General features: G+C 41.9%; 2 protein-coding genes across 7 annotated transcripts in view; one reads left to right on the top strand and one right to left on the bottom strand.

Moving 5' to 3' along the window:
* Positions 1-19,134, bottom strand: part of ZDBF2 (zinc finger DBF-type containing 2) — a 405,751-nt gene extending 386,617 nt beyond the window's left edge. The window contains exon 1 of the mRNA XM_044076017.1: positions 19,056-19,134. The gene's annotated coding sequence lies outside the window, so the exon portion shown is untranslated. The remainder of the gene's footprint in view (positions 1-19,055) is intronic.
* A 14-nt stretch (positions 19,135-19,148) lies between these two features.
* LOC122805679 (zinc finger protein 501-like) overlaps positions 19,149-25,422 on the top strand; it is an 84,013-nt gene continuing 77,739 nt past the window's right edge. For 4 of the 6 annotated variants that reach the window (XM_044076024.1, XM_044076023.1, XM_044076021.1 and 1 more), the window contains exon 1: positions 19,259-19,696. The gene's annotated coding sequence lies outside the window, so the exon portion shown is untranslated. Of the gene's footprint in view, positions 19,208-19,258; positions 20,107-25,422 lie in introns of those variants that run through there. The other 2 variants (XM_044076022.1, XM_044076020.1) reach the window with 2 other exon arrangements.

Raw genomic sequence — 25,422 nt, 5'->3', positions numbered from 1 at the left:
CTCTTGCCACCCCCATAGTGCATTTTTTAGGTGAGACTCAAAGGACATACACACCTCCATTGACAACCCAAGGATACAAAATCTAGAGGTAATGCTACTCAATGCCAGACGTCTACACCTCAAGATGCACGCACTTGAGGCTCTCCTCAGTATGGAGAATATCGATGTCTGTGCAGTAACAGAAACCTGGTTCAAGGCTCCTGATAGCACTCCAGCACTACCAGGTTATAACTCATACCATGCATTTCACACATAAAACACGGATCGAAGCACAAAGGGAGGGGTAGTATCTATATTCATCAAAGATACCTACACCTCCAGGTTAATGGCACTGCACGAAGCATCAGAAACCATCCCTGTGCAACTAACAGCGGGCCAAACTGCATTTCAGTTTGTAGCTTGCTACAGAACACCTTCCCTATTACAGGAACCCCACTTGGCATTCCTGGGAACACTGGAGAATATCAAGGTCTCTCCTACAACTATGTTATTGGGTGACTTCAACTACCCAAACATTGACTGCAACAACTACTCATGCCCAAACACACTCGCCCAACGGTTCCTTGAAGTTATAAACTATAGTGCTATGGAACAACTGGTCACCACTCCCACAAGAGGGAACAACATATTGGACCTGGTCATCACCAACATGGGGACTCTATGTTCCACACCAGAGGTAAACCCCTCATTGGTAAGATCAAACCATTAACAAATTTCCATGGACATCCATATCCCGTCCCCACCCCCAGCCAAGGAAATCACTGTATAGAATTTCTCAAATGCCAACTTTGCACTTCTCAAGAATGAGGTGGAATCCTTCAAAGCCCACAGGCCAGAGGATAACAGGCCAATCCGGAGAATCCTTTACAAATGCATTGTATGAGCACCTGCAGGAATGCATGGATCGTGCTATCCCAAATAAAACAAAGCCTCACTCCTCCAAAAACAGGAGACCTGTTTGGTGGACTCTGGCCATAAATAAGCTATCAGTATTAGCAAGAAACTTCAATACCTCATAAAATCATCAAAGGCCAGTTTCCAAAGAGAAATTGCCCTAGACAGTAAAGATAATCACAAGTCCTTCTTTAGTTATGTCCATAATATGGGTGGAAACTCCCAGATATGCTCTGAATTGTTGCATAATGATACAAAATATACTGAAACTACAGACAGCCAACATCCCTGGCAGACAGTTTCAGCACAACCCCCCCCCTTCACCCACAAAGGAACAAATGCCTATCCCAACTGAATGTAACCTCCCTGACATCACAGATGCACAGGTGAAAGCTTCCCTCACTAAAGCAGAAAACACAGCAGCTATGGGACTGGACGGTATCCCAGGCTGTGTCTTACACAAGCTCCAAGAAGAACTGAACCCTCACATTAAGTCACTGTTCAAACTTAGCCTTACTACAGGATATGTACCCAAATAATGGCATACAGCTGCAGTGGTTCCACTCCACAAAGGTGGTGCCACAACAGACCCTGGGAACTATCGCCCCATAAGCCTGACTAGTCTGGTCTGTACAGCTATAGAGCGTGTTATCATGGAACTCATTGGGAGCCTCCAGACACTGGACCCTACCCAATTTGGCTTTGTTAAGGGCAGATCTTGCCTCTTAAACCTAGTTGATTTCTTTGAAACAGTTACCAAAGCTATGGATGAGGGCAAGGTAGTCCACACAGCCTACATGGACCTCGCAAAAACATTCAACACAATACCCCACTCGGATATCATACATAAGCTTAACAGCTTAAATATCAACCCCTATATCACAAGATGGGTTGCAAACTGGCTCAGGGATAGAACCCACATTGTCAGAATCACAGGTGCCATGTCCAAATACAAACCAGTTACAAGTGGCATCCCACAGGGCTCAGTTCTGGGATCTCTCTGGTTCAGTATATACTTCTCTGAGGTTCAGGCTAACACGGGGGCATTATGGCTGACAAGGTTCACAGATTACTGCAAACTGGGGGCCATAATCGACTCTCCAGCTAACACAAGCATCCTCCAGAAGGGTCTCACAGAGATGGATGTTTGCTGCCAGAGCCACATGCTCGAGCTACATGCTATAAAGTGCATAGTCATCCCCTTTGTGAAAAACAAAGTGCACACAAATTACCACATAAGTGGTAATCCATTAAGTACAGAAGTAGTAACTTGTGATTTGTGGACCAATGTAGATAGTAATCTCTCCTTTGATAATCACATTGCCAAAGTGGTTACAAACACCTTCTATATATGCCACCTTATCACGAACGGGTTCGCATCTACATCAAGTGAGGTCATCGTGCCCCTCTACTCATCAGTCATCAGCACCATACTTGAATACAATGACCCTTTTGGGATGTACCTTACCAGACATCTGCAGCACCTGGAGAGACCAAAAAGTACCTCTCCAAGAGGGTCATGGGCTACAAACAGATGTCCTATGCAGCTCACCTAAGGAAACTCCAGCTCTACTCAGTTGCTTACCACCTACTCAGAGGCAATCTATTCCTGACATACAAAGCCATGTCAAAGCCCGAATTAATGGACATGCTCCACCTCAAAAATCCAAGTCCCTTAGAGATACACGCTCCAGGGACTTAAACCTCAGCACAGGAATAAAAAGGACATGCTGGAGGGACAGATTCATTTCCCAGAGGCTCACCTCACTCTGGAATAGAATCCCAATTCATATTAGACATAGCCCCTCACTGACCCTCTTCAAGCCAAATCTGGACACATGGATGGGAAATCGCAAATTCACCCCTGGAATCTCTTCTGTGTCCCTGCTCGACAGAGGCACAGTAGCCTAAACGTACATGGGCTATCTTGTGTGACCTACTATTCACTGGCACAGTGTAGTACTCTAACAGGGCTGCAAAAGCCAAACACACTCTGGCTAGGCTTGTACATACCCTAGGGCAGATAGCCTACTATCGACCTCTGACCTCTGAACCTATGCTTCTGCTCGTGATGCACAATATTTACTGCTGATACTGTTTGCAGGTCTTTATCATCTTTGCTTTACAAGTTTCTATGAACAACTTTGGTATCTGTGGAACATGTTTGATCATGACAGGGTTCCACTATATTATATAAGTGTCTGTTGTCATGTAACTGTGTGCACAGGGTGGATTGCTGGATAGTGAGAGGTTCCTGGGTTAACACATGCAACTGCCAGATGTGTGGCCCACTGCTGTAGTCAGACATGGCCCAAGTGTGTGAGCATGCCCAGTTCAGGCTTTCCATGTTTTGTTGCCAGACATATGTCTCATTTATCCAAGTATGTGAGCATGCCCAGTGTGACCTTTCAGTATGTTGCAATCTGAAGTCCACTACATGTGTGGATGTGCGTGAACATGATTAATATTAACATTTATACTGTGTGTGTTGGAAGTCAAGTTCTGTTCTTACTGCAGGACTCACCTTTGTGTCATAACTCAACAGGGATTATGCTGTGCCTGCAGGGTTTCCATGAGATACTTTGCATAGACTTAAATATTCCTTCATACTGGCTGAACAGTGCAATGCTGTCATGGTTTAGTGGTTCAGTACTTTAACTATGGTGCACAGTATCCTGAGTTCGAGGCCCATCATTGCTTTATATTTCCATACTGAGCAGACCAGACTGCTTAAGGGCCAGTTAAGCAAATATGAGCATGTTGGCTTTTATTCTGCTATGCCCCACTTAGACCAGGCTTGTCCGACATTGCTGTATATTCACCAACTTTGCTGGACATTGCCCAATATTACTCAACACTGACCACAGTTGTACTAGTTGGCGTGTGTATTCTGTTTGCATATACTACATGCTGGTAAATGCTGTTTAGCACTACCTTTAATTGCTTGACACATGGCAATCGTGCCTCAGGTGGTGCTGCAGGGCTGCCTATGTCGGATGCACATACTACACTCCCTGTACATGTTTGAAGCAGGTAGTGTCAACTTAGGCATCCCTTTTACTATTACTTACTTTACTTGAGTACCTTGTTCCCCACTGGCCCTTTTTTTCAATTATAAAGGAATTCCCAATACTATTCTAGCATGTCCAAAGGTCAGTTGTCAATCTCCTCTCCGGTCCAGCAGATGAATCTGGGAATCTTGAGGCAATGTTACAACTGCCTCATGTACACAGACAACCCTCTCCTCCTCCCAACAAATTCCAACACATGTGAGAGATGCAACTATATAGCCAAACTGGAGGCTAAGCTCTCTCAACTCAGTACTGGCGTAACCAGTCAGGAGGAGAAGGAAACCACACTCACTACAATTCCAGTCTCACATAGACCTACCACGACAACAAACCAAACACATAAACACACAAAACATACTGAGGCTCTAAATAAAAATCTGCCTAAGCAGCAGAGACCTCCAAAGCAGACACCCAAGCAACCGCTACCCCAAAACAAAACACGTGCAACACATAACTCACAAAGCCAGTGTGCCGAACAGTCACAGCCCTTAAGGCTAAACAACACACCTGATACACTTGTAATAGGTGACTCTATCATCAGGCACACTGACGCCCCGCTCACCAGGCTGAACAAGGAGAGGGTCACGGTGAGCTGCCTGTCGGGCGCTAGGATCCGCCACATAACACAAGCACTCAGGTCACTCCAAGGCAAGTACAAATATGACTCAGTCATTGTCCATGCTGGTGTGAATGACCTGAGACGTACCTCCCTGGACTACATGAAAAGAGACATAGAGGAGCTCTCTGAGCATGTAGCCCAGGCCGGTATGACCCTGACCTTGAGTAGCATCTTACCCTCACCAAGAATGATGCCACAATATGAAGACAAGATGATCAATTTCAACAATTGGCTTAAGTGTTGGTGTCATTCAAAGGGGATCCAATGCCTGTCAGCTTGGGATGACATGCTCAACAAGCCACGATGCTTCGCTAGCGACGGCTTGCACCTGTCACCCTGGGCTTCGGATATTGGCAAAGGCTCTTGCTACCCCATAGTGCCTTTTTTAGGCAAGGCTCAAAAGACAAACCCACCTCCATAGGTATCACAAGGGATAAGAAACTAAGAGTAATGCTACTCAACGCCAGAAGTCTAAACCTCAAGATGCACGACGAAACTCTCCTTAGCATGGAGAACATCGATATCTGTGCAGTAACAGAAACCTGGTTCAAGGCTCCTTGAGAGCACCCCAGCACTACCAGGTTATACCTCATACCATGCTTTTCGGCCCCAAAACTTGGACCGAACCACAAAAGGAGGGGAGTATCAATATTCGCCAAAGATACCCACACCTCCAGGTTGGTGGCACAGCACGAAGCATCAGAGACTATCCATGTGCAACTAACTGTGGGTAAAACTGCCTTCCAGTTTATAGCCTGCTACAGACCACCCTCCCAAACACAGGAACCCCACTTGGCCTTCCTGAGAATACTGGAAAATATGAAGGTCTCTCCAAACACCATTACATTGGGCGACTTCAACTACCCAAACATAGACTGGGAGCATTACTCTAGCTCCAACACCCTAGCCCAAAGGTTCCTAGAATTTATAAACTCAAATGCTATGGAACAACTTGTTACCACTCCCACAAGAGGGAAAACATACTGGACCTGATCATCACCAACATGGGGACACTATGCTCCAGACCAGAAGTGTATCCCTCACTGGTAAGATCAGACCATAAACTAATCTCACTGGATATTCACATCCCGACCCCACCCCTGCCCAGAAAACCACAGTGAAAAACTTCTCTAAAGCAAATTTCACACGCCTCAAAACCGAGGCGAAATCCTTCAAAGCCCCCGGGCCTGTGGAAAATACGGCCCAGACCGCAGAATCCTTTATAAACGCATTCTATGTACACCTTCAGGAATGCATGGATCATGCAACCCCAAATAAAATCAAGACCCAATCCTCCAAAGGCAGACGTCCTGTCTGGTGGACCCCAGCCATAAACAAACTATACAATAGAAGGAGGAAGCTACTACATGATAGAGCAAAATCCCAAAAAGGGAAGGCATCTCTGATCAGTATTAGCAAACTACGGGCACTCATAAAATCATCTAAGGCCAGCTTCGAGAGAAAAATTGCACAGGACACTAAGGATAATCACAAGGCTTTCTTTAGTTATGTTAGGAACCTGGGTGGGAATTCCCAGATATGCTCAGAATTAGTCCAAAATGACAAAAAATACACCGAGCCCACAGACATTGCCAACATCCTAGCTGACAGGTTCAGTGCAAACTTCTCCCCCCTCTCCCCACCAAAAGGGCAAATATCTATCCCAACAGAGTGCTGCCCCCCTGACATCTCAGATGCTCAGGTAAGAGCCGCCTCTCCAAAGCAAAAACACAGCATCAATGGGACCAGATGGTGTCCCGGCTGCCCTACATGAACTCCAAGAAGAGCTAAACCCAAACATAAAACTACTGTTCAATCTTAGCCTTACTACAGGATATGTACCTAAAGAGTGGCGTACAGCAACAGTGGTCCCTCTCCACAAAGGTGGTGCCTCAACGGATCCTGGAAACTGTCGCCCATAAGCCTGACTAGCTTGGTCTGCAAAGCTATGGAAAGGATCATCATGGACCTCATAAATAAAGATATTGGGGACCTACAGACACTGGATCCTACCCAATTTGGCTTTGTTAAGGGCAGATCCTGCCTCTTAAACCTGGTTGATTTCTTTGAAACAGTCACCAAGGCCATTGACGAGGGGAAGGTGGTCCACACAGCCTACCTGGACCTCGCAAAAGCCTTCGATACAATACCCCACTCGGGCATTACAGATAAGCTCACCAGCTTAAATATAAACCCCTATGTCACTAGATGGAATTGCTGGAGCCATGTCAGACTCCAAACCAGTTACAAGTGGCATCCCACAAGGCTCAGTCCTGGGACCTCTCTTGTTCGGTATATATTTCTCGCCGGTACAGGCCAACACAGAAGGACTGTGGCTGACCAAGTTCGCAGATGACTGCAAACTGGGTGCCATAATCAACTCTCCAGCTGACACAAGCATCCTCCAAAAGGGCCTCATAGAAACAGACAACTGGTGCCAGAGCCATGGCCTCAAGCTAAACGCCAAAAAGTGTATAGTCATCCCCTTTGGCAAAAACAAAGTGCCCACAAATTACCACATAGGTGGTAATCCATTAAGTACAGAAGAAGTCATTAGGGACCTGGGGACCCAAGTTGATAGCAATCTCTCATTTGACAACAACGTGGCCAAAGTGGTTAGAAAAACATTTTATATAGCCCACCTAATCATGAAGGGATTCACATCTAGATCAGGGGAGGTCATCGTGCCTCTTTACTCATCCCTCATCAGGCCCATAATTGAGTACAATGCCCCTTTGGGATGTACCTTACCAGACACCTGCAGCAACTGGAAAGACCCCAAAAGTACCTCACCAAGAGGATCAAAGGGCTCAAACAGATGCCATATGCTGCCCGGTTAAAGAAACTCCAGCTCTACTCAGTGGCATACCGCCTGCTCAGAGGCGATCTGTGCCTGACGTATAAAGCCATGTCCAACCCAGAATTAATGGACATGCTGCACCTCAGAAAATACAAATCCCATCGAGCTACGCGCTCGAGAGACTTGAACCTCAGCACTGAAATAAATAGGACATGCTGGAGGGACAGATTCATAACCCAGAGGCTCCCTTCACTCTGGAATAAAATCCCAGTCCAGGTTAGGCAGAGTCCCACATTGACTCTTTTCAAGAGGAATCTTGATGAGTGGATGGGAGATCGTAGGTTTACCCCTGCTATCACTTCTGTGTCACTGTTAGACAGAGGCACAGTATACTAACCTCAAAAAATGCATAGCAAAATTTATTTAAAATGGGTGGTGAAAGCCAAACACACTCTGGCTAGGCTTATAAATGCCCTAGGGCAGATAGCCTAGTATGAACCTATGAACCTATATGTGCGGGTCAGAGAGAGGTATCATTTCCAGGGTTCCTACTGAGCCAGTGTATGTGCTATGCGTTGCCTCTTTGCCAAGGCCAAAGCATACTGGGCACGCCTCCTTCTGCCTACTGGGGCAGGCTCAGGTTGTTCCTCCTCAGAGTCATGCTCTGCCTGTGATGACCTTGGCAATGGTGGGGGGCTGTTTGGGCCAGGCCTATGCTGGTCCTGCTGCAGTTGTTTTCGCAGGATCATATTATGTAACATAGCACATACCATGACAATTTGGGTACATGTAGTTGCAGTGTACTGCAAGGCTCCACCAGATGTGTCCAGGCACCAGAACTGTGACTTGAGCAGCCCAAACACACGCTCAATTACATTTCGTGTTTGTGCGTGTGCCTCATTATGGCGTTCCTGTTCAGGTGTGTGTGCATTTCTGATGGGTGTCATCAGCCACAGCTCCAGTGCATAGCCAGCATCCCCCACTAGGTGACCATGTGGGATGTCCCCATTGGCAAATGTCTGGTACAGCTGCGTCAGATGCCAGATATGGGAATCATGGTAGCTTCCAGGGCAGCCAGCACACACATTCAGTATTATGCCCTGGGCATCACACACAACCTGGCAGTTGATGGAGGGGAAGCCCTTGCGGTTGAAGTAGACCCTACCCCACTCACCGGCTGGTGCTTTGATGCGTATGTGCATGCAGTCTATTGCACCCACTAGCTCAGGGTATTCCACTATTTGCTGGAAGAGACGCATATTGCTGGCCAATACCTCACGGGAATTGGGGAAATATACATGATCACCGACATGTGCTGACATGGCATCCAGAAACTGGTGCAGTACCCTGGATGCTGATGCCTGTGATATCCCCATCATATCACCAGTTGGTCTCTGGAAGGTACCTGTTGCTAGTATTCGTAGGCCAACACATACCTTGGTTTCCACTGGAATGGGTTCCCCTCTGTTGGTTATGTGTGTGAGGCGTGGCCTGCACAGCTCAACCATTTGCTGCATGAGGTCTCTGTCCACTCTATAGCGCTCCACTATCTCCAGCTCATGTAGCCCCTGGTAGGTTACTCTGGGCCTGTACACTCTTCTCCGTCTCCTCACTGGGGGTTGGTTGGCAGCATTCCCATTGTCACCACCCTCAGCATGTTGCATATGTCGGTTTATGACAGCAATGGCAGCCCCTAACATTTCTTTGTCTCAGTTAAGCCTTTTCAGTATTCACTTCTCTTAGCTTACTGCAGTGCTGCAGTGAATCTGAGCAATACATGGTGAAAAGTTGTTTGCAGAGTTTTAAGTGTTGGGCTGGGCTGGGCTGGGCTGGTTTACTGCCTGTGTAATTGCCTGATTCTGATTATTTCCACCTGCTAGCTCTGCTGACTCTCCCTGGTTAACTTCCTACTGTTTGTTGTGCTTCCTTTTCCCTTTCCATTTCCTCAGGGGGCAGCGCCGCGCACAATAGCGCAGACACACGTACACGTGCTAACATGTGCGCACACAGGCTTAGACAGACTTACACTAGCTAATTCCTGCCTAAACACGCACACACAAGCGCAGAGGCACTTACAAGACTTTCAACTGCCTTATACATGTTTACTCCGGCTTAAACGCGTGCACTGACACTTCCACGCACGCACATTGTCTTATTCGGGTTTATAGGCGCACACACACGCGCACATACACGTTGCAAGCATTTTTTAAGAAACTTTGGTGATACCCACAGTGTGCACCTTCTATTTCTTGACTTTAACTAGGATACCTGATGACACACCTCTTCCAGTGATGAGCAACTAACAGCTAACACATGACACTCTGCTCCAATGAGATTATCTTCTTTCATACATACCCCCTCCTGATGTCACCTATATCCTACTCTGTTACTCTCCTTATCCTAGTCTTACACTCCACTGACTGTGAAAAAAGAAAAAACGGAGGATACAAATCACGCCAGTCGAAGGATGAAAGAAATATTTTTACTTGTGCTTGGTTAGCGCTTTCATGCAAATCATTACTTGCACTTCATCAAACTCCACTGACTGTGCTCATTTGCTATGTAGATTTGGGGTTCACTATCCTTACCCTCATTTGCATAGGATTGCCTACTAATGCTTGGTTACATCTTTTAGACTGGGTTCCCCCCTTAGCAACCCCTACTTGGTAGCCATGTTGTCTTCAGCCTGCCATTGCCTTGCATTGTACAATACAAATCCCCATAAAATCCACATTTGTGGGTTTTAATTTTTATTTTTCTGGTTTTTAGAGCGCAGCCCGTTTGCTCTACGCTTAAACATGGAATATCAGAAAAAAAAAATTATTACTTTTTTATTCATTTTGCATCGGGTAACATTGCCAATGGCCGTATATTTGGCCATTGGCATGCTTCCTCTACTGGATGCAACCTTTATTTGGAGCTGTCATGGCTCCATTTTGCTATTTGCAGAACGGTACTCAGTTGTCAACTGAGTACATTTCTGCAGATAACACTACTCTTACTCAGACAGGTTCGGATTTCCTGGATCGCAAATCTTCCTCATTTGCATGCCTTTCAGCTGCAATTGAGGTAATTTGCATGTCCCGGCCAGGTCCGTGTAAGAGCTCTCTTACACGCCCCTACAGGCTGTTCATGGATCGCTCGGACATGATAGCTGCATGCTCTTACTCTACTCTTAGACTCCGTGCAAGCCATCATGAATCTGGCCCTTACATTGACATACATTGGATAAACATGCATTACATTACAATACAGTAGTAGGTATTTGTGAGTAATAAAACTGGGTACTTTGATTTGATGCCAAAGATCAAGTTGCTGTAGAAAAAGAAAAAGTACTGCCGATATATATGGTTAAATGAGGGAGGTACAGAAGTTGATTGGTACTTAAATAAACTTTCAAGAGTTAGAAATGATACGAGATACATATTTTGAAACAGCAAAGTTTAGGAGGCAGAAAATTACATATAGCAATATTAGTATGCAGTGACTTAGTAAGAGGTAATTTAAACAGTAGTTTTAGATGCTTAAAGTTAGGTATTAGTCTTGGGATGAGCACAAGCATAGCCATGAGTTATTTGGGCATTGTTTAAGTTGATTGTTGAAAATGTTTAGTTTTTCAATTTGCTTTAAATGTAGTGGTAGGAACTTCCAACGTTTGGAGACATGGCAGGATCAGAGTGAGTTTGTTGTGGATGAGATTTGGTGGTAAGTGGTAGGAACTTCCAACGTTTGGAGACACGGCAGGATCACAGTGAGTTTGTTGTGGATGAGATTTGGTGGTGAGTAAAAGTGATTTTCTTCGACATTGTACTTCCCTGTCTGTGCAATAATATCTTATGGGGTTTTGTATAGCTAGACAGATTACTGGTTTATATATTATGTTATGGGCAATAAGTAGTTGTGAGTAAAATATTGTGGGAGCTGAAGCCAGTATATTTAGAGAAGGCATAAATGTTAGATGGTAGCAAGTAGGTTGAGGAAATTTTTGTTTCTACTGCTGTTAGTAAAACTGTATTTCTGTATAAAAAACACATTTCTGGTGCTTTTTAATAGCTTGGAGGATGTATAGATTACATTTTAGGTATTCATCTATTGTGACTCCCAGTAAGTTTGATTGTTGTACTATTTCTATTCTGGTGTTAGTTCCAGATAATATTTTGAAATATTGTTTAAAGTTTATGAAATGTTCTGGGGTGAAGATCATTATTTGTTTAGGATTTAAAAGAAGGTGGGATTCCCTTAGCCATGTGAGTCCTGCATGGGGTCATCGAGTTTTGAGAGGGTTGGGGCGGAGCAGATGAAGGTGGTGTCACATGCATATTGTATTATGGTTGCTTGCTGGCAGGCTGTGTGAACTTTATTTCTAAACGTACTGAGTAAGTGGGGGGCAAGTATTGAACCCTGTGGTACTCCAATAGAAACAGACAGGAAGAATAAAAGGTCTTGGGGCCATTTTGCTGATTGCTGTCTGATTGCGAGATAGATATGAAACCTTGACATGGCTGAGTAGGACAGGTTAAGGGATAAAAGATCTGTGAGTAGATCTGGAGAGAGATAGTGTTGAATGCTTTTGATAGATCAAGGGAAACAGATGATATTAACTGAACATTTCATATGGTTTATGGTGTTTGTGAAACTGAGAAGGGCAGTTGTGGTACTACGTTTGGGATGAAAACCCATGTTGGTTGTTGTAGAGGAGATTATTATTGATGATCTATTTTAAGAGTTGGGAATGAATCCATTTTTTCAGGATCTCTAGTAGACATATTAAGATAGCTATAGGTCTATAGCTGGTGAAGTTTGTGGATGTGGCTCCTTTGTACAGGTATTTAATAAAATTACTGTTTTTCCAGAGGGCTGAGACACAGTTTTCTGAAACAGAGCAGTATACAAGGATAGAGACAGGGTAGTTAAGGGCGTCTAATGATATTTTCACATATTCAGCAGGCAAGCTGTCTGCTGCTAAGGTGGCTGAATTTAGTGTGCACATATATTTTTATATCTACTTTTGGGGCAGGCTGGAAACTGAACTGACCTGGCTGATTTTCAAGGTTTTGTGGGATTGAGGGTGGAGAGAGGGGTTATCCTTTAGCAGTGAGAGGACAGATTCTATAAAATGAGGATTGATTTGGGAAGCTGTGCTGTCTTTGTTGTGGATGTGGGTGTGATGCATAGGCTAGGATAAATAAATGTATTAATGGAGGACCAGAAGTGCTCTGGGATGATCTGATATTTGTATTAGTAGTAGTATTGCTTGTCTGATTTAATATTTTGCTTAGCAAGGTTTCTAAGGTGTCTAAAAAATTGACAGACTTTGTGATTCATTTTTAAGCCAACTATCTATGCTTTCTCTCTTAGGATCATGAGTTGATTGGTTTCTTTACATAATCATGGAGCTGGGTTTGATTTACCTCTTTTTAAATGAAGTGGAGCATAGTGATTTAACATATTAGGAAATGTTGTGCTTAAGTTTGTTATTGCTTTGTCGATAGGTAGAGTCTTTAGTGGACTGGTTATGTCATAGGCTATTGTTGAACATTTCATAAATGAATGTTGTGTGTTTGCAGATGACTTGATTTTTTTTATTTAGTTATCTTAATGCAAATGTAGAGAGATGGCCACATATTGTTTCAGGTAAGCATCCAGAGGAGCTTATACTGAGTGGGTTAGCCGTAAGGATCTAGTCTAGTATGGATTGTCTATTTGTAGTTTTATTGAATCTAGTAGTTGTGCTGATAAGTTGGGTAACATTATAGAGATTTTTTTTTTGTACAGTGAGGTGGTTGCATTGGTGAACTGCCAGTCTATGTTAACATAACCAAGTATTATGGTTTCATTGTGTATCTTATGAGACATCCAGCATAGAATATCTTCAGTTGTACTAATACTATCTCCTGGTGGCATATATAATGCTGCAATACATGCACTTTTATAATTATTAATTTTTAGTCTTGAGATGAGAAGTTCTGCATTGTTAAAACTGTGGATGCTTTTAAGGTATGGGGTTATGTCCAGAGTATGTTTTCATAAATTATAGCAATACTGCCTGCTCTTTTATTTATCCTTTCCTTTCCAAGAATATTGTAGTCTACTGGGGTAATTTCCTCATCATAGTAGCAACAGGGCAATATTGTGGATGTGGGGAGTAGACAACTTAGGTGTTGTCACAGTGGGGGCAGATGTGGGCATTGTTGTTGGGCCTGGGTTGGGGTGGATATCTGGGGTCTAGCCAGAAATGTATATTTTGTACTCAGACCTAATGTTTCTGCCCCCACCACCTAACTATTACTTAAAAAAATGTAATTCAGCCTTCAAAATGTTGCCCCTATACACATATGAAAGGGACACATTATTTTCAACTGTTGCAACTTATAACCATAAAACTGGATATTTTTAGAGATATGTTCCATGGTTATAAGCATATTTCATGTATAGTTCTATACTGTAAACTAACACAGTTCTAAAAATGTTGTTCTCAGTAATAAAGCTTCCAAAAGATGCTCAGAATACAAATGTGCTCATATGAGCACATTTAGTATGCCTATTTACACCCTTGGTGAATATCTCCACTAATATCAAAGTAGAGGTGGCAAACTGCTATGAAGGCAGCCATGTGCATTTATATTTAATCTTTATGGGAAGTTTTTGTGATATAAAATTAGGTCTGGTGTATGTGTGTTGGTTAAAATAGTATGGTATATAGTTCAGGAGATATGGCTAGCAGGTAGCTGGAATTGCAGTGTTTTTAATTTTCTCTGTGGGAGCATTATGGTATGCAGGAGTAGTGTTGAAAGGATGTGATTGATATGTGACAGCAATGTTAGCAATAACTGTAGAAGGGAGTGGAAAAGAACCATTGGTCATGTGTTATGTATTGTGAAAGAAAACTGTGTGGGTAAATTTTTGTACCTCTTGGCATGTTTTCTGGACAAGTTTTAAAAATGTTTTTTTCACTTAAAGCTTTATTGTATGGAAAACTAATTATGGGGGTACCTTCTTAATTTTGTAAGGAATATGCTTATTGTGTTATCATTTGTTTGCTAATTAAATGGGATCAGTAACCATCATTTAGTTCAAAAGTTATTTTCAGCACGTAATTGGCTCTTGTCATTATTGGCATCAATTGTCTTTTGATTTGGACGTACAGTGGTGTCCATCAGAACTGAGCTAATCTAAATACTTTTCTTGCTGCAGTTTGTCATAGTGCTATACTGCTTCAACAGTTAAAAGCATGTATGTAACCAAAAATCATACCACAAACTGTAATCATAGCCGGCTTTAGGCACCAGCAAACCCTGCGGTCTCTGGGGGCCCCCTGTTCCTGGGGGGCCCCCAACCACAGCAAGTTATCTTACCTTGATATTTTGTAACATGTCTGTCAAACCAACAAAAACTAGTACATAAATCTTGTACACTTAATAAACCAGGTGGGTAATAATGCTTATTTATATCTCCTTTAAAATTCTAAAATATCTTTGCTTATAGTAACAGTGTTTTAGCAAGCAAGAGCCTTCACAATTCCATTAAATATTTTACCATTAACACAGTGCCTGTGGCTTAGTTAAACCCTGCTGGTGGACAGTCTACACTAAAACCAACACACCACACTTTAGGTACCTGCAATACATGTGACTGCAAGGGGCCATCAGCCTTTGCTGTGTGAGGGCCCCACAAAAGCTGCTGCTGGTTGGGGAAAATGAGGAGAAAAATGTATTAATTTCATGATTATTCTGTTTAACCTGAACAGGCTGTGCTATGACCCCGTTAGGATAAAGCTGATAATGAACATAAGCAAGGTAAGCGCTAGAGAGATCAGCAGGCCAGTGTGACTAGTGTCCGTGCATGTCCGTGCATCCCTTGGATTTTAAGAAGAGCTAACACTTCTCATCTTCACGGATGGTTTTCTCTTTTGGGGAGTTTTATAAATACTTACAGAAAACCAGATACCGTAACTCTCAACTTCTTAACAGAAGAATTCAGCGCAATACCAATAATAGCAGAATAAAGGCTCAAAAATCAGGAAAACATTTTAAATATTACTTGGAGTCAATGAAAAAGATAATATAGAGTAACACCTTTTGTATCAACATTTTTTTGGACATTAAGTGTAAAACTCTAATGTATGGATTTATTGACTGTCTGTAATCCCGAATGATTTACAAGCAAATCAAACTTGTTACAAAGGACAACAAAATTATGTGCAAAACCAGGGAAGGTCTGTGAAATCAGGGACAGTGACAGGTTTGCATTACTCCTCAACGAGGTAAAAAAAACTGACCCATCCCTATTGCTGTCTGATGACTGCTTAACAGCAGTCACTGATCTAGCGTGCTGGTACCAGGGTTGCACAATGTACTGCGGAAATAATATATAATGTGTGTGTGCGTTTGTGAAAATGTTAGTGGGTTTTATCTGTGCACACACTCAATAATGCCAGGACACATACATTATTCTTCTGTCAGTAAAAACTGTAGCTATCGAGAAATTATATTTCAAAAGTAAGTCATAAAATGTATCCCAGAACATTCAGACACTTAGATCTTCCAAGACTCTGGGGATCCCCACTCCCTAGACTGTATAAATGGATAAAGATGGCACTTAATCATCCTTGAATGTGGGGGCCCCACAAACACTGTTGTTTGAGGAAAAATTAGGTGAAACAAAATAAATATATTTTTTTCTGATTATGCTCTTTAACCTGAGCAGGGCTGTGATATGACCCTGTTAGGATAAAGCTGATAATGGCCTCTGCTCTCAACTGCACCCATTCTAAAATCAGCCCCATTCAGATGTGTGCATACAGAAAGCTGCTGTAGGTTATATGGGGGTTGGGGGAGGGATTGTGGAGTTATTCCTCACAGTCATAGCTCAGAGGTGTGCACATGAGGTCATTAAAACTTGTCTTTGAGATGAGGACAATGTGATCATTGTTTCTTTTACTTTTCTCACATACGTCAGAGGTGTACAAAGAAGATTACTACAGCTTGTGTAGGAACAACAAAGTAGAATATGTTACTATAATCATTATGTTATTATTCTCACAATCACACTTAGGACACATATACAAGTTGGCTGCCTTTGACAGTTTGGGTTGAGGAGTGAAGAGACCTACTATAGATTATATATATATATATATATATATATATATATATATATATATATATATATATATATATCAGCAGTCCCTTGAAGTACACGACTGTGGCAGTTTGAACCTATGCATTCATCCCAGTCTAACACCAGAGGGCTGCATACACAGTCTTTTGAGGGGGGGGGGGGGGGGGTTGGGAGGCAGGCAGTTCCCAGATAGGACCTGTGTATCCAGACAAAAAAGGGTTGTTAGTTTATTGTGAGCTACTGTTTTGTCATCTTTGACCATTAAACCTTGGGTACAACTTATTTCTTCCTTGAAAGAAAAAAAATAAATAAAACTGAAATTCTTTTCTTATTTCCTAAATGGTTATTATGGTACTGTCTTTGCTCAGAAAATGTATGTTGAAAGGTTGCAATGAAAACTAAAGCTGAACAGCAACACAATTTCTTTACTTAATCATAATTTCTGTTCAAGCCATTATTGGATGAAAATGTGTGTAAAAAGAAAAAAAAAATTAAATGCACTTCAGAGCATGTAGGAAGTTATAGCTTCTTGAAAATGCTGAGAAGTAAGGCAAAATGTGAGAAAAGGAAGAAATAAATAATGTCCATGGTATGGGTAGCCCAAGATGGGGAAGACTGGAGGCTATTGTGTGTATGGGAGAGGTCTGATAGGCCCAGGGCACCATTTCACCCAAGTCCAGACCTGTACATAGAGTTGCTGCAATATATCATTGCTGCAACTAAATGCCAGCAACAGTAAATGTCCCTTTTTGTGAGATGGGCCAACACAGTGTAGTACACAAGTCTTGTAATGTAAGAATATTGTAGCTAAATGTCAGTTAGTGCATACTGCTACTAAAGGTTTGCAGCATGAATGAAAAGATTGCTTAAGAAGGGTGGCAGTGACAGGGTGATACATAGACTGGCAGTGCCTCGGGGGCCCCCAAAATGCCAACACTGGTCCTGACTGTAATGCCCGAAATTAATCCTCCAGAAAAGCTATCACTGTCCGTACCTCTGAAAAGGCGGCATTCCAAAACGTAGCACCAGCACTCGGCATACATCTCAGCTGTCAAAGGTTTCACAGAATGTTAAGATTTCTCATATGCTGGTCCGTTCCTCATAAAAGTGTGGGTTTCTTTCCCTCTGGCAAATAACTGTGGATCAAAGTCACTAAGTAATGTCCATACATCTGAGTCTCAGACTTCATATCCTTCAGAGAATGCGTGCTAACGTAAATCCTGCTATTGGCAACTTTTAAGTTTATATGAACAATATTTAAAATGTGTCCCTATTTTTTGGCCTTCGTCTGCCCCCCCCCCCCCCCACACACACACACACAAGAAAAAAAGAATATTTCTGTGTTGTCCAGGCATAGCTCCATAGCTCTCAACCTTCCATCTCTAAAATGAGGAACACTAGCCCTCATAATGTGGAACAGATGGGCAAACTGTGGAACACATACTAATGGCTTACTAACAACCTCAACTAGGAAGGTCACAGGATGGTTACAATATGCTGGTTTTACTTATAAAGAAGATATTTTAATGAATTAATATGATTCATTTCTATTTACAACGGATTTCACTAAAAAAAAATCCTAACACTGAATGTGTGACAGAGTCTTTCAATGTGGAACTTTTGAGGAACTTCGAGGAACATGTACTTTTTAAGACCCCAAATGAGGTACGTTCCTCGTAATGAGGTACACTTGAGAGGTATGTGTCCAGGTTCCTTGCGCTAAGAGGTATGAACCTGTGAATAAAGGTGTATAAAAGTGAGCATGGCACTAGCGTTGGGGTTCACCGATCTTTGCGAACGTGTTTGATCAGGTTCAGCATTCTGTGGTACGTACCATAGCTCTCAACTATTGACAAATCTCAACAGAATCGAGGATAAATTCAGAAATAATCAGGAACACTTAAAATATTATTACTATCAACCGAGACATTGCCCGAAAAAGTTAACCGGATATCAATTTTCTTTAGTAAAATAAATATATGACTCAGTTCGTATCAAAGTGCAAGTCACCGCCTTTTCCCCAAAAGTCAGCTAGTTTTACGAGGGGTTAAGAGATACAGAATAAATTTTTAAATCAAAATCAGAGACAAGACAACCCTGAAAAGCAGGGACAGTTTAGATGTACTCAGTAAGGCGGTCTCCAGCTCAGAGTTCCATAAAATACCACTAGGCTGCGTTTGTTTATCTTGGGTAAGCTTAATTAAGTTGTGGGGCCACAAAAACACATTTTACCATTAGGGTACTCAAGTTAGCCAGATCTATGCCGAACACAGATGCTTACTAAACGAAAACGTTCTGCCATTATTGGTTGGATGTGAGTTATTGCATTTGAGGAGTTTCTTTTGACTTACTTGGTTAAGCAAAACTCTTCTGCTATTATATGCCCATGTTGGTTAATCCCTTTAACCCTGCGGCATCTGCCCCACCCACCAACCAACCAAAATAAAAACGCCGCCAGTAGTTAAATTACTGTTCAGTTACTTACACTAATTTCATAAACCATTTATTCACAAACATCGAGACCTGACAACTGGAATAAAAAAAAAAAGTTTACTTGATTTCAGTGGGGAAACCCTTTGTAAAATCCATTAAGGGGTCGTGGACGGTGGGGGCTGTCTAAGCTGCAATCCTTACTTCTGCCGTGGATCTTGTCTTCAATGGGGCCTCCCGGGCTCCCTTAAATATCATTACTAACACTGTTCTTAGGTAGGTTACTACCCCTTCTGTAGATTTCTGTTTAGTCAGAAAAGGGGGCGTGGCAGTTTCCTCACTCGTTCCTTTTATTTTGGTGACACTTTGAAAGCTGTGCAATTCAGGCAATTTGCATTTTATTTTGTAATTGTATTCTATTTATTTGCTTGAGCAGTATTCTTGTAATTCAGTTTTAGTGACTATTCTGGCAGGCGACTGCCCTTGCTTCCTAGAACGGCGAACCTTGGCAATGGGAAGGTTTGCATTTCTTGCATCAATAAAATATAGCAGTACCTCTGTTGGATTCCAATGTTGCACACTAATTGTGGTCCATTCCTTGTATTGCCACACCTGGCCTGGACCTTGCTGACGATCGACTTTCTGTTCCAAAGAAGTTTGCAGGTATTTTGCAGACGGCATAAGTGAGGCACACTTATTTGGAGTAGCTTGCTGTTGCAACAAAGGAAGAAAACTGATTCTGAAAGATGTCAGTCAGTGACATGTGTGAGTAAGACTAATTTTGTTCTGATGACAAAAAAGACTGCGTTTTGATGTTTCCCATGCAGAAAAAGTAGCAGCCATTTGCTGCAACCTTCCCTTTCTGTCAGCCAGATTGCCTGCAAATGGCTGACCTGCTTTAGTCGTTACTGTAGAAGCGGAGATAATATTGCAGTACATATTGTTTCGATTGAAAACTTTGTAGGTTTTAATAAAATGGAATTAATCAGCTGAATAAGTTTTGGGATGCTTGCCATAGGCATCCTGTTTCAAGCCCTGCGTATGTTCACAATATCTTCAGACAATTGCTGGATGCTTTGGATTTACCAGTGGTATAAAATGACTCCGTTCCCTTTTCAGATTGCTGTAATGATGTTGGCAGTCCTTTTTCACTAGGTTAATTGATTGCTAACCAGGTAAGCCCAGTGGACACATGCTTCTTTTCAGGGGTGATCAGGAGTACTGTCTGATTAAGTGACTTGCTCAGGTTCACAAATGGATACCTGTAACTACAGATAGTAACAGCTTAGTGTCTTAATCCTCTATGCTGCCTTGTGGAGTGGCTGTGATTTATTTTCATTTGGTTGTTACTGTAACAGAAACAATAGCAAAAGACAATACATTGTTTTGCTTATTTCACATTTATATTCAATTGCCCATGAATGCTTCCTGTAGTGGGGGACTTGGTTTCATGAGTACTGACTTCCCAAATGTTTTAACTTGGTTTCTTCTCTCTGTTTAGTCAGAAACACAGTAGCTTACCTCTCAACTGTACAGGTTTTCACAGAATGTCCAGAATTTCACAAAATTATGGTTTGCTAGGAAATCATTGGCAAATCATTGAAGAATGAAGTAAAAAATAGACAAACATTTTGAATTTTAGACTTCATACCTTTCAGAACATTCATACTAATCCGAAACCTTTTATTCTATCAACTTTCTAAGTTTGTAAGTATAGTATTTAAAACTGGCTTTACTTTGGGCCTTTGCCCACCCCTGCACCCCCATTATTTATGGCTTTTCCTAGATTTCTTGCTCTAAGAGATTGAAAGGCATGCACAGTAGTTGATATATTATGTTTGTCCACCTGAACAGTTAAAACGGCAGATAAAATTTCTAGCACCATTTTGAGGTCATCCTAAAAACATCCTCCCTTGGAAGTTGTATACTGTACAATCATTTGAATGTGTGTCTAGGATAAACTTGGCAGAGTGTATGCAGAGATCCAAGGACCCAGGGGAGAATACAAGTTTACATTAATTTTTCAGAAGCATTTTTGTGATGATCCTGTGCTGTAAATTGTTTCTTAAGTTGCGTTTCCATCCACTATTACAAAATGTTAAAAAAACATTTGTACAGGAGAATCTCTCTTTTCAGCTTTTGTTAGCATCAAGCTGTTTCTTGCAGCTTTCTTCACATTTTATCCTCTCTGGTTTCTCACACACTGTAATGCTGTTGTTTAACCCTTTTCTGTGAAGGTCCTTTTCGGGGAGAAGGCTGTAATCTCACGTGGAAATATGGATCACTATTAACCAGCAGCTTAACTTTTCAAAACAAGAAGCAGTCACACTGTGCTAGCTGACAAGTTAAAGGTGGGCATGCATATGGGTTGTGTGAGGGCTGCAGTCCTTCTTCAGTGGTGGTGCACCCCCTCAGTGCCCTGTTCACTCCCATAAGTTGCTATAATCTTCCCAGTCTCCACTGGGGTCTTTGATGTCAAGTGCACCAGCGTGCTTTTGCACTGTCCTCTGTGACAGAGACAAGCAGGCTTCAACATCTTATTTCCTGTTTTATTCTTTGGCTCCTTCATTGCTGCTAGCTGAATCCCTGTCATATAGGTCATATTTAGGGCTTTAGTCCTCTCCACCATGTAGTTGACTGAGAGTCTGTTTTTGTGTAACATTTTATTTTTTTTTTACTCTTTATTGAACAGGTGGGTTCCCCTTGGCCAGCAGACTGTTTTCAGAAGAAACAGAAGGTGGTTTTCATACTGAATAGGGGGAAATTTGGCCAGGACATTTGAGAAATATACCTCCTTTAAGTGCCACGGGATCTTTCACATCCCCTTAAGCTACCAGCAGTAAGGTACTAGGGTCTTTGGTTTAATGACTCATCTGAAAGACAACACACTCAGGAGGTACTTGGTGTGAGAATAAACCTCACAATTATCTGATCTGCAAAATCAAAAGCAAGTGCTACATACTGAGTCACTGACGGTGCATTTTTACATTTGGAAAATGCTGTATCACAGATGCAGCAATATTTCATAAGTTCTAATGCCATTATAAGAACAGTTCAACTATTTACAGTCTTCTTGTACATCTCAGTCCATGCCTGTTGTTTAAGCTGAAGTTTGTTTGACATTTATGCAAATTATTTTGAAGCAGTCAAGTAAAATGGGTAGAGACATAGAGAAGGAGGTTAAAGTGCACTTTAGGGCAGTGTCTGTTTTATGTGAAAAAAGGAAATCCTGGAAGCTTATTCTCCACCATCTGCCTAGCATTATCAAAAGCTTTTGATGCTATCTCCCACCTGAAACTCTTACATAAATTCTGATCCTTAGGCTCACCAATTCTTCACTGCAGTGGTTCAATAGCTACCTCTCAAACAGAGCTCAAGTAGTGAAACAGAAAAATGATTTCTCCACATTCTTGCCATTATCTATTGGTGGTCCACAAGGATCTATACTAGGCCTCATTGTCAGTATTTTCATCGATGACCTCTATACTGCTATAAAAATGCTACCCTAGTTCAGTATGCTGATGATTCGACCCTAATCTTCTCTGCCAAATCTCTCTGTAAACTCCAAGGCCTTACACAACAGTTCTTATTGACTGAAACTTGACAGAAAAAAAACATAATTACTAGTAAACCCTAAAAAACTACAGTATTTCTCTTTACCATGAAACTCATCTCTGTCAAAACAAAATTGATCACTATCTTCTCTGCCAACAACACCATGAACAAGTAAACTACACAGAATTACATGTCAGAAGGGTAGCTGGTTCAACTACCACCCTGGGTCAGTGTTATCATAGGATCATAGGAAGTTACTAGGCTAATGGCCCTAGGTCTCTTAAAAGCCCAGCCAATTTCTACCCATATTTCCATGATCAGCACCTATTTCCCCTGTCCAAGAGGGACATAGGTGGAATACCCCAGATGAATTTATGGTTACCCATCCAGTTGTCCAGATTGGGTTTGAAGAGGGCCAGTGAGGTGCTCTGTTTGACATGAAGTGGGAGTCTGTTCCAAAGGTGTGGTAACCTCTGGGAGACAAATCTGCCCCTCAAGCAGATTCTGTTAATGGCACATACCAGGTTAAGATCTTTAGAGTGAGTAACCCATGTACCATTTGACTTATGGAGATGCAGCATTTCCAATAAAGCAGGGTCAGAGATTGCCTTGTATGCAAGGCAGAGGTCGCCTCTGAGTAGTCTCTATGAAATAAAATAAAGTGTCAGTGATTTCAGACAATTCACATAGGACAGATGCTGAAGGCCTAGAATTTTCCTTGTGAGGAACTTGTATGGTCTCTCCAATTGCTGCAGGTGCTTGGAAAGGTACATACCAAAAGGGGTGCTGTACTCAGTTATTAGCCTGATGAGGGAAGAGTGCAGGGAGGTTATAACTTATTTTTTTATTCCTGGAGGCAGTGCCCTTACTTATGACATGAGCAGTATAGAATGCCCTTCTTACCACTGTGGAGATGTGGTGTTCAAAGGTGAGGCTCCTGTCAGCCTGTGTGCCCAGGTCTTTCACCACTGAGTGGATACTTAAGGTGTTGCTGTTGATGTGGTGGTTAGCAGGAACATTGCCCTTACCAAAAGGGATGATGATACGTTTTTTGCATTGATTTTAAGGCCATGACTTTTGGCACCAACCATTTGTTTAAGACCCTCTTGTAGGATGTTGACATCATTTGGAGATTCTGTAACCACTCCCAGTTTGCAGTCATCAGCAAACTTTGTCAGCCACAGACCATTAGTTTTTGCTTGTGCTTCGGAGAAATAGATTCCAAACGGTAGAGGTCCCAGGACTGATCCCTGTGGAAGACCACTGGTTACAGGTCTGCTGGTGATGGTGAATTCCCCTATTTTGATTATATGGGTTCTATCAGTGAGCCAGTTAGCGACCCATCTAATGATATGTTTTTTTTAATTTTTTTTTATTTCTCCAAATCTTTTGGCTTTCTAATACCATGACAGGAATGGACCCCATTTCTAAGTCAAAGTGCGATAAAAGTTTATGAAATTTGTATTGTTTCAATCTTTGATGTCAGTCAGAAGTGCTCTGCGACGCACCCACAATGTACCCAGTAATGACGACCCCTGCAATTCATACGGAGTTATATGTATTGGTAACATATCTAGATATGCTTGTAGATTCTTTTTTGTAACACTCGTTGATCCTGTTACTATTGGAACTGTCTGGGTATCGTTCTTCCACATTGGTGTCGGTTCTGCCTGCAAATCCGGATATTTTATGACTTTGTGCCGCTCTGTATGCAGGACACTATAGTCACTGGGTATGGTGATTTCAATGATCAATGCTACTTTTGTCTTTTCATAGACCACTATATCCGGTTTTCTAGCGCCTGTCTTTTGAACTGTTGGTAATGGGTGATACCATGTGATGTAGACTTCATCATTTTCTATAATGCTTTGTGGATCATGTTTCCACTGTTTTTCAGCCACTTCAATACCATAATGTTTACACAATCCCGAGTGCAACAGTCTTGCCACATTGTTATGCCTTTCAGTGTACAGCCCTTCTGCCATTAGTATGTCACAACCAGCAACGAGGTGTGTGACTGTTTCCAATTCTGTTTTACAAAACCTACATTTGTCTGTTCCTCCCACATGCTTAATGGACTTTTTAAACCAACGTGTACATAGCCCACTATCTTGGCCCATCAATATTAACCTTTCATCTCTTGGTGTGAATTCACCTCTCCTTAACCATTCCTGCATTCGATCCAGATCAATATGAGATTCTTCCAGAAGTTTTCTACACTTGCAGCTATATTTATGCATTTTCCACATTTCTTGCCAACTCATCTGATCCTTCACCTTATATTCTTTCCTTTGTTTTTTTGGCACATTCAGTTGCTGCCTGTTTTTTTATCTACTTATGGTTTGATTTCCATTCCTGCTTGACACCGATATGCTTCTGCTAGACTAAGCAGGAAGTCATCTTAGGTTTATTCTCCTCATGTTTCAAAACTTTCACTATGTTTGGATTTTGTGAGGTCAGCAGATATGTGTGCAGTTCCATGATTGCAGATCTATATATGCAATCAGTTTTAAGGAGGGCCATACCTCCTTCAAAATGGGGAATATATAATCTTGGTATGCACTGATTCTTATAAATCGTTTGGTGAGCATGAAACATCCTTCCTTCTTGTTTTCCTGTCTAATCTATTCAACACGTTTTCCTGTCTAATCTATTCAACACGTTTTGGGGCCAATCAGTCACTCCAAAAACTGTAAGTTAGGATAGGAAGAGTAAATTGGCTTATAGCTGGAAATTTGTTCCTAGATGTCAACGCTGTTTTCAGGATTAATTTAAGTCTTCTAAAGTATTCCTTACTAAGTTTTATTTGCATTTGTTCATGTTTTATTGTTGATCCTTCATCAGTTCCCAAATATTTATACATTCCTTCTTGCTTAAGTTCTTTTGTATCACATTCATGTCCCAAACTGATGTTTTCTTGATGCTGCAGTTTTCCT

Source organism: Protopterus annectens, chromosome 6.part1 (genome assembly GCF_019279795.1).
Source record: "Protopterus annectens isolate FY-2018-M chromosome 6.part1, PAN1.0, whole genome shotgun sequence".
Taxonomy (NCBI): domain Eukaryota; kingdom Metazoa; phylum Chordata; order Ceratodontiformes; family Protopteridae; genus Protopterus; species Protopterus annectens.
The sequence above is the reverse complement of the archived record's forward strand: the minus strand, read 5'-3'. Positions and strand labels throughout refer to the sequence as shown.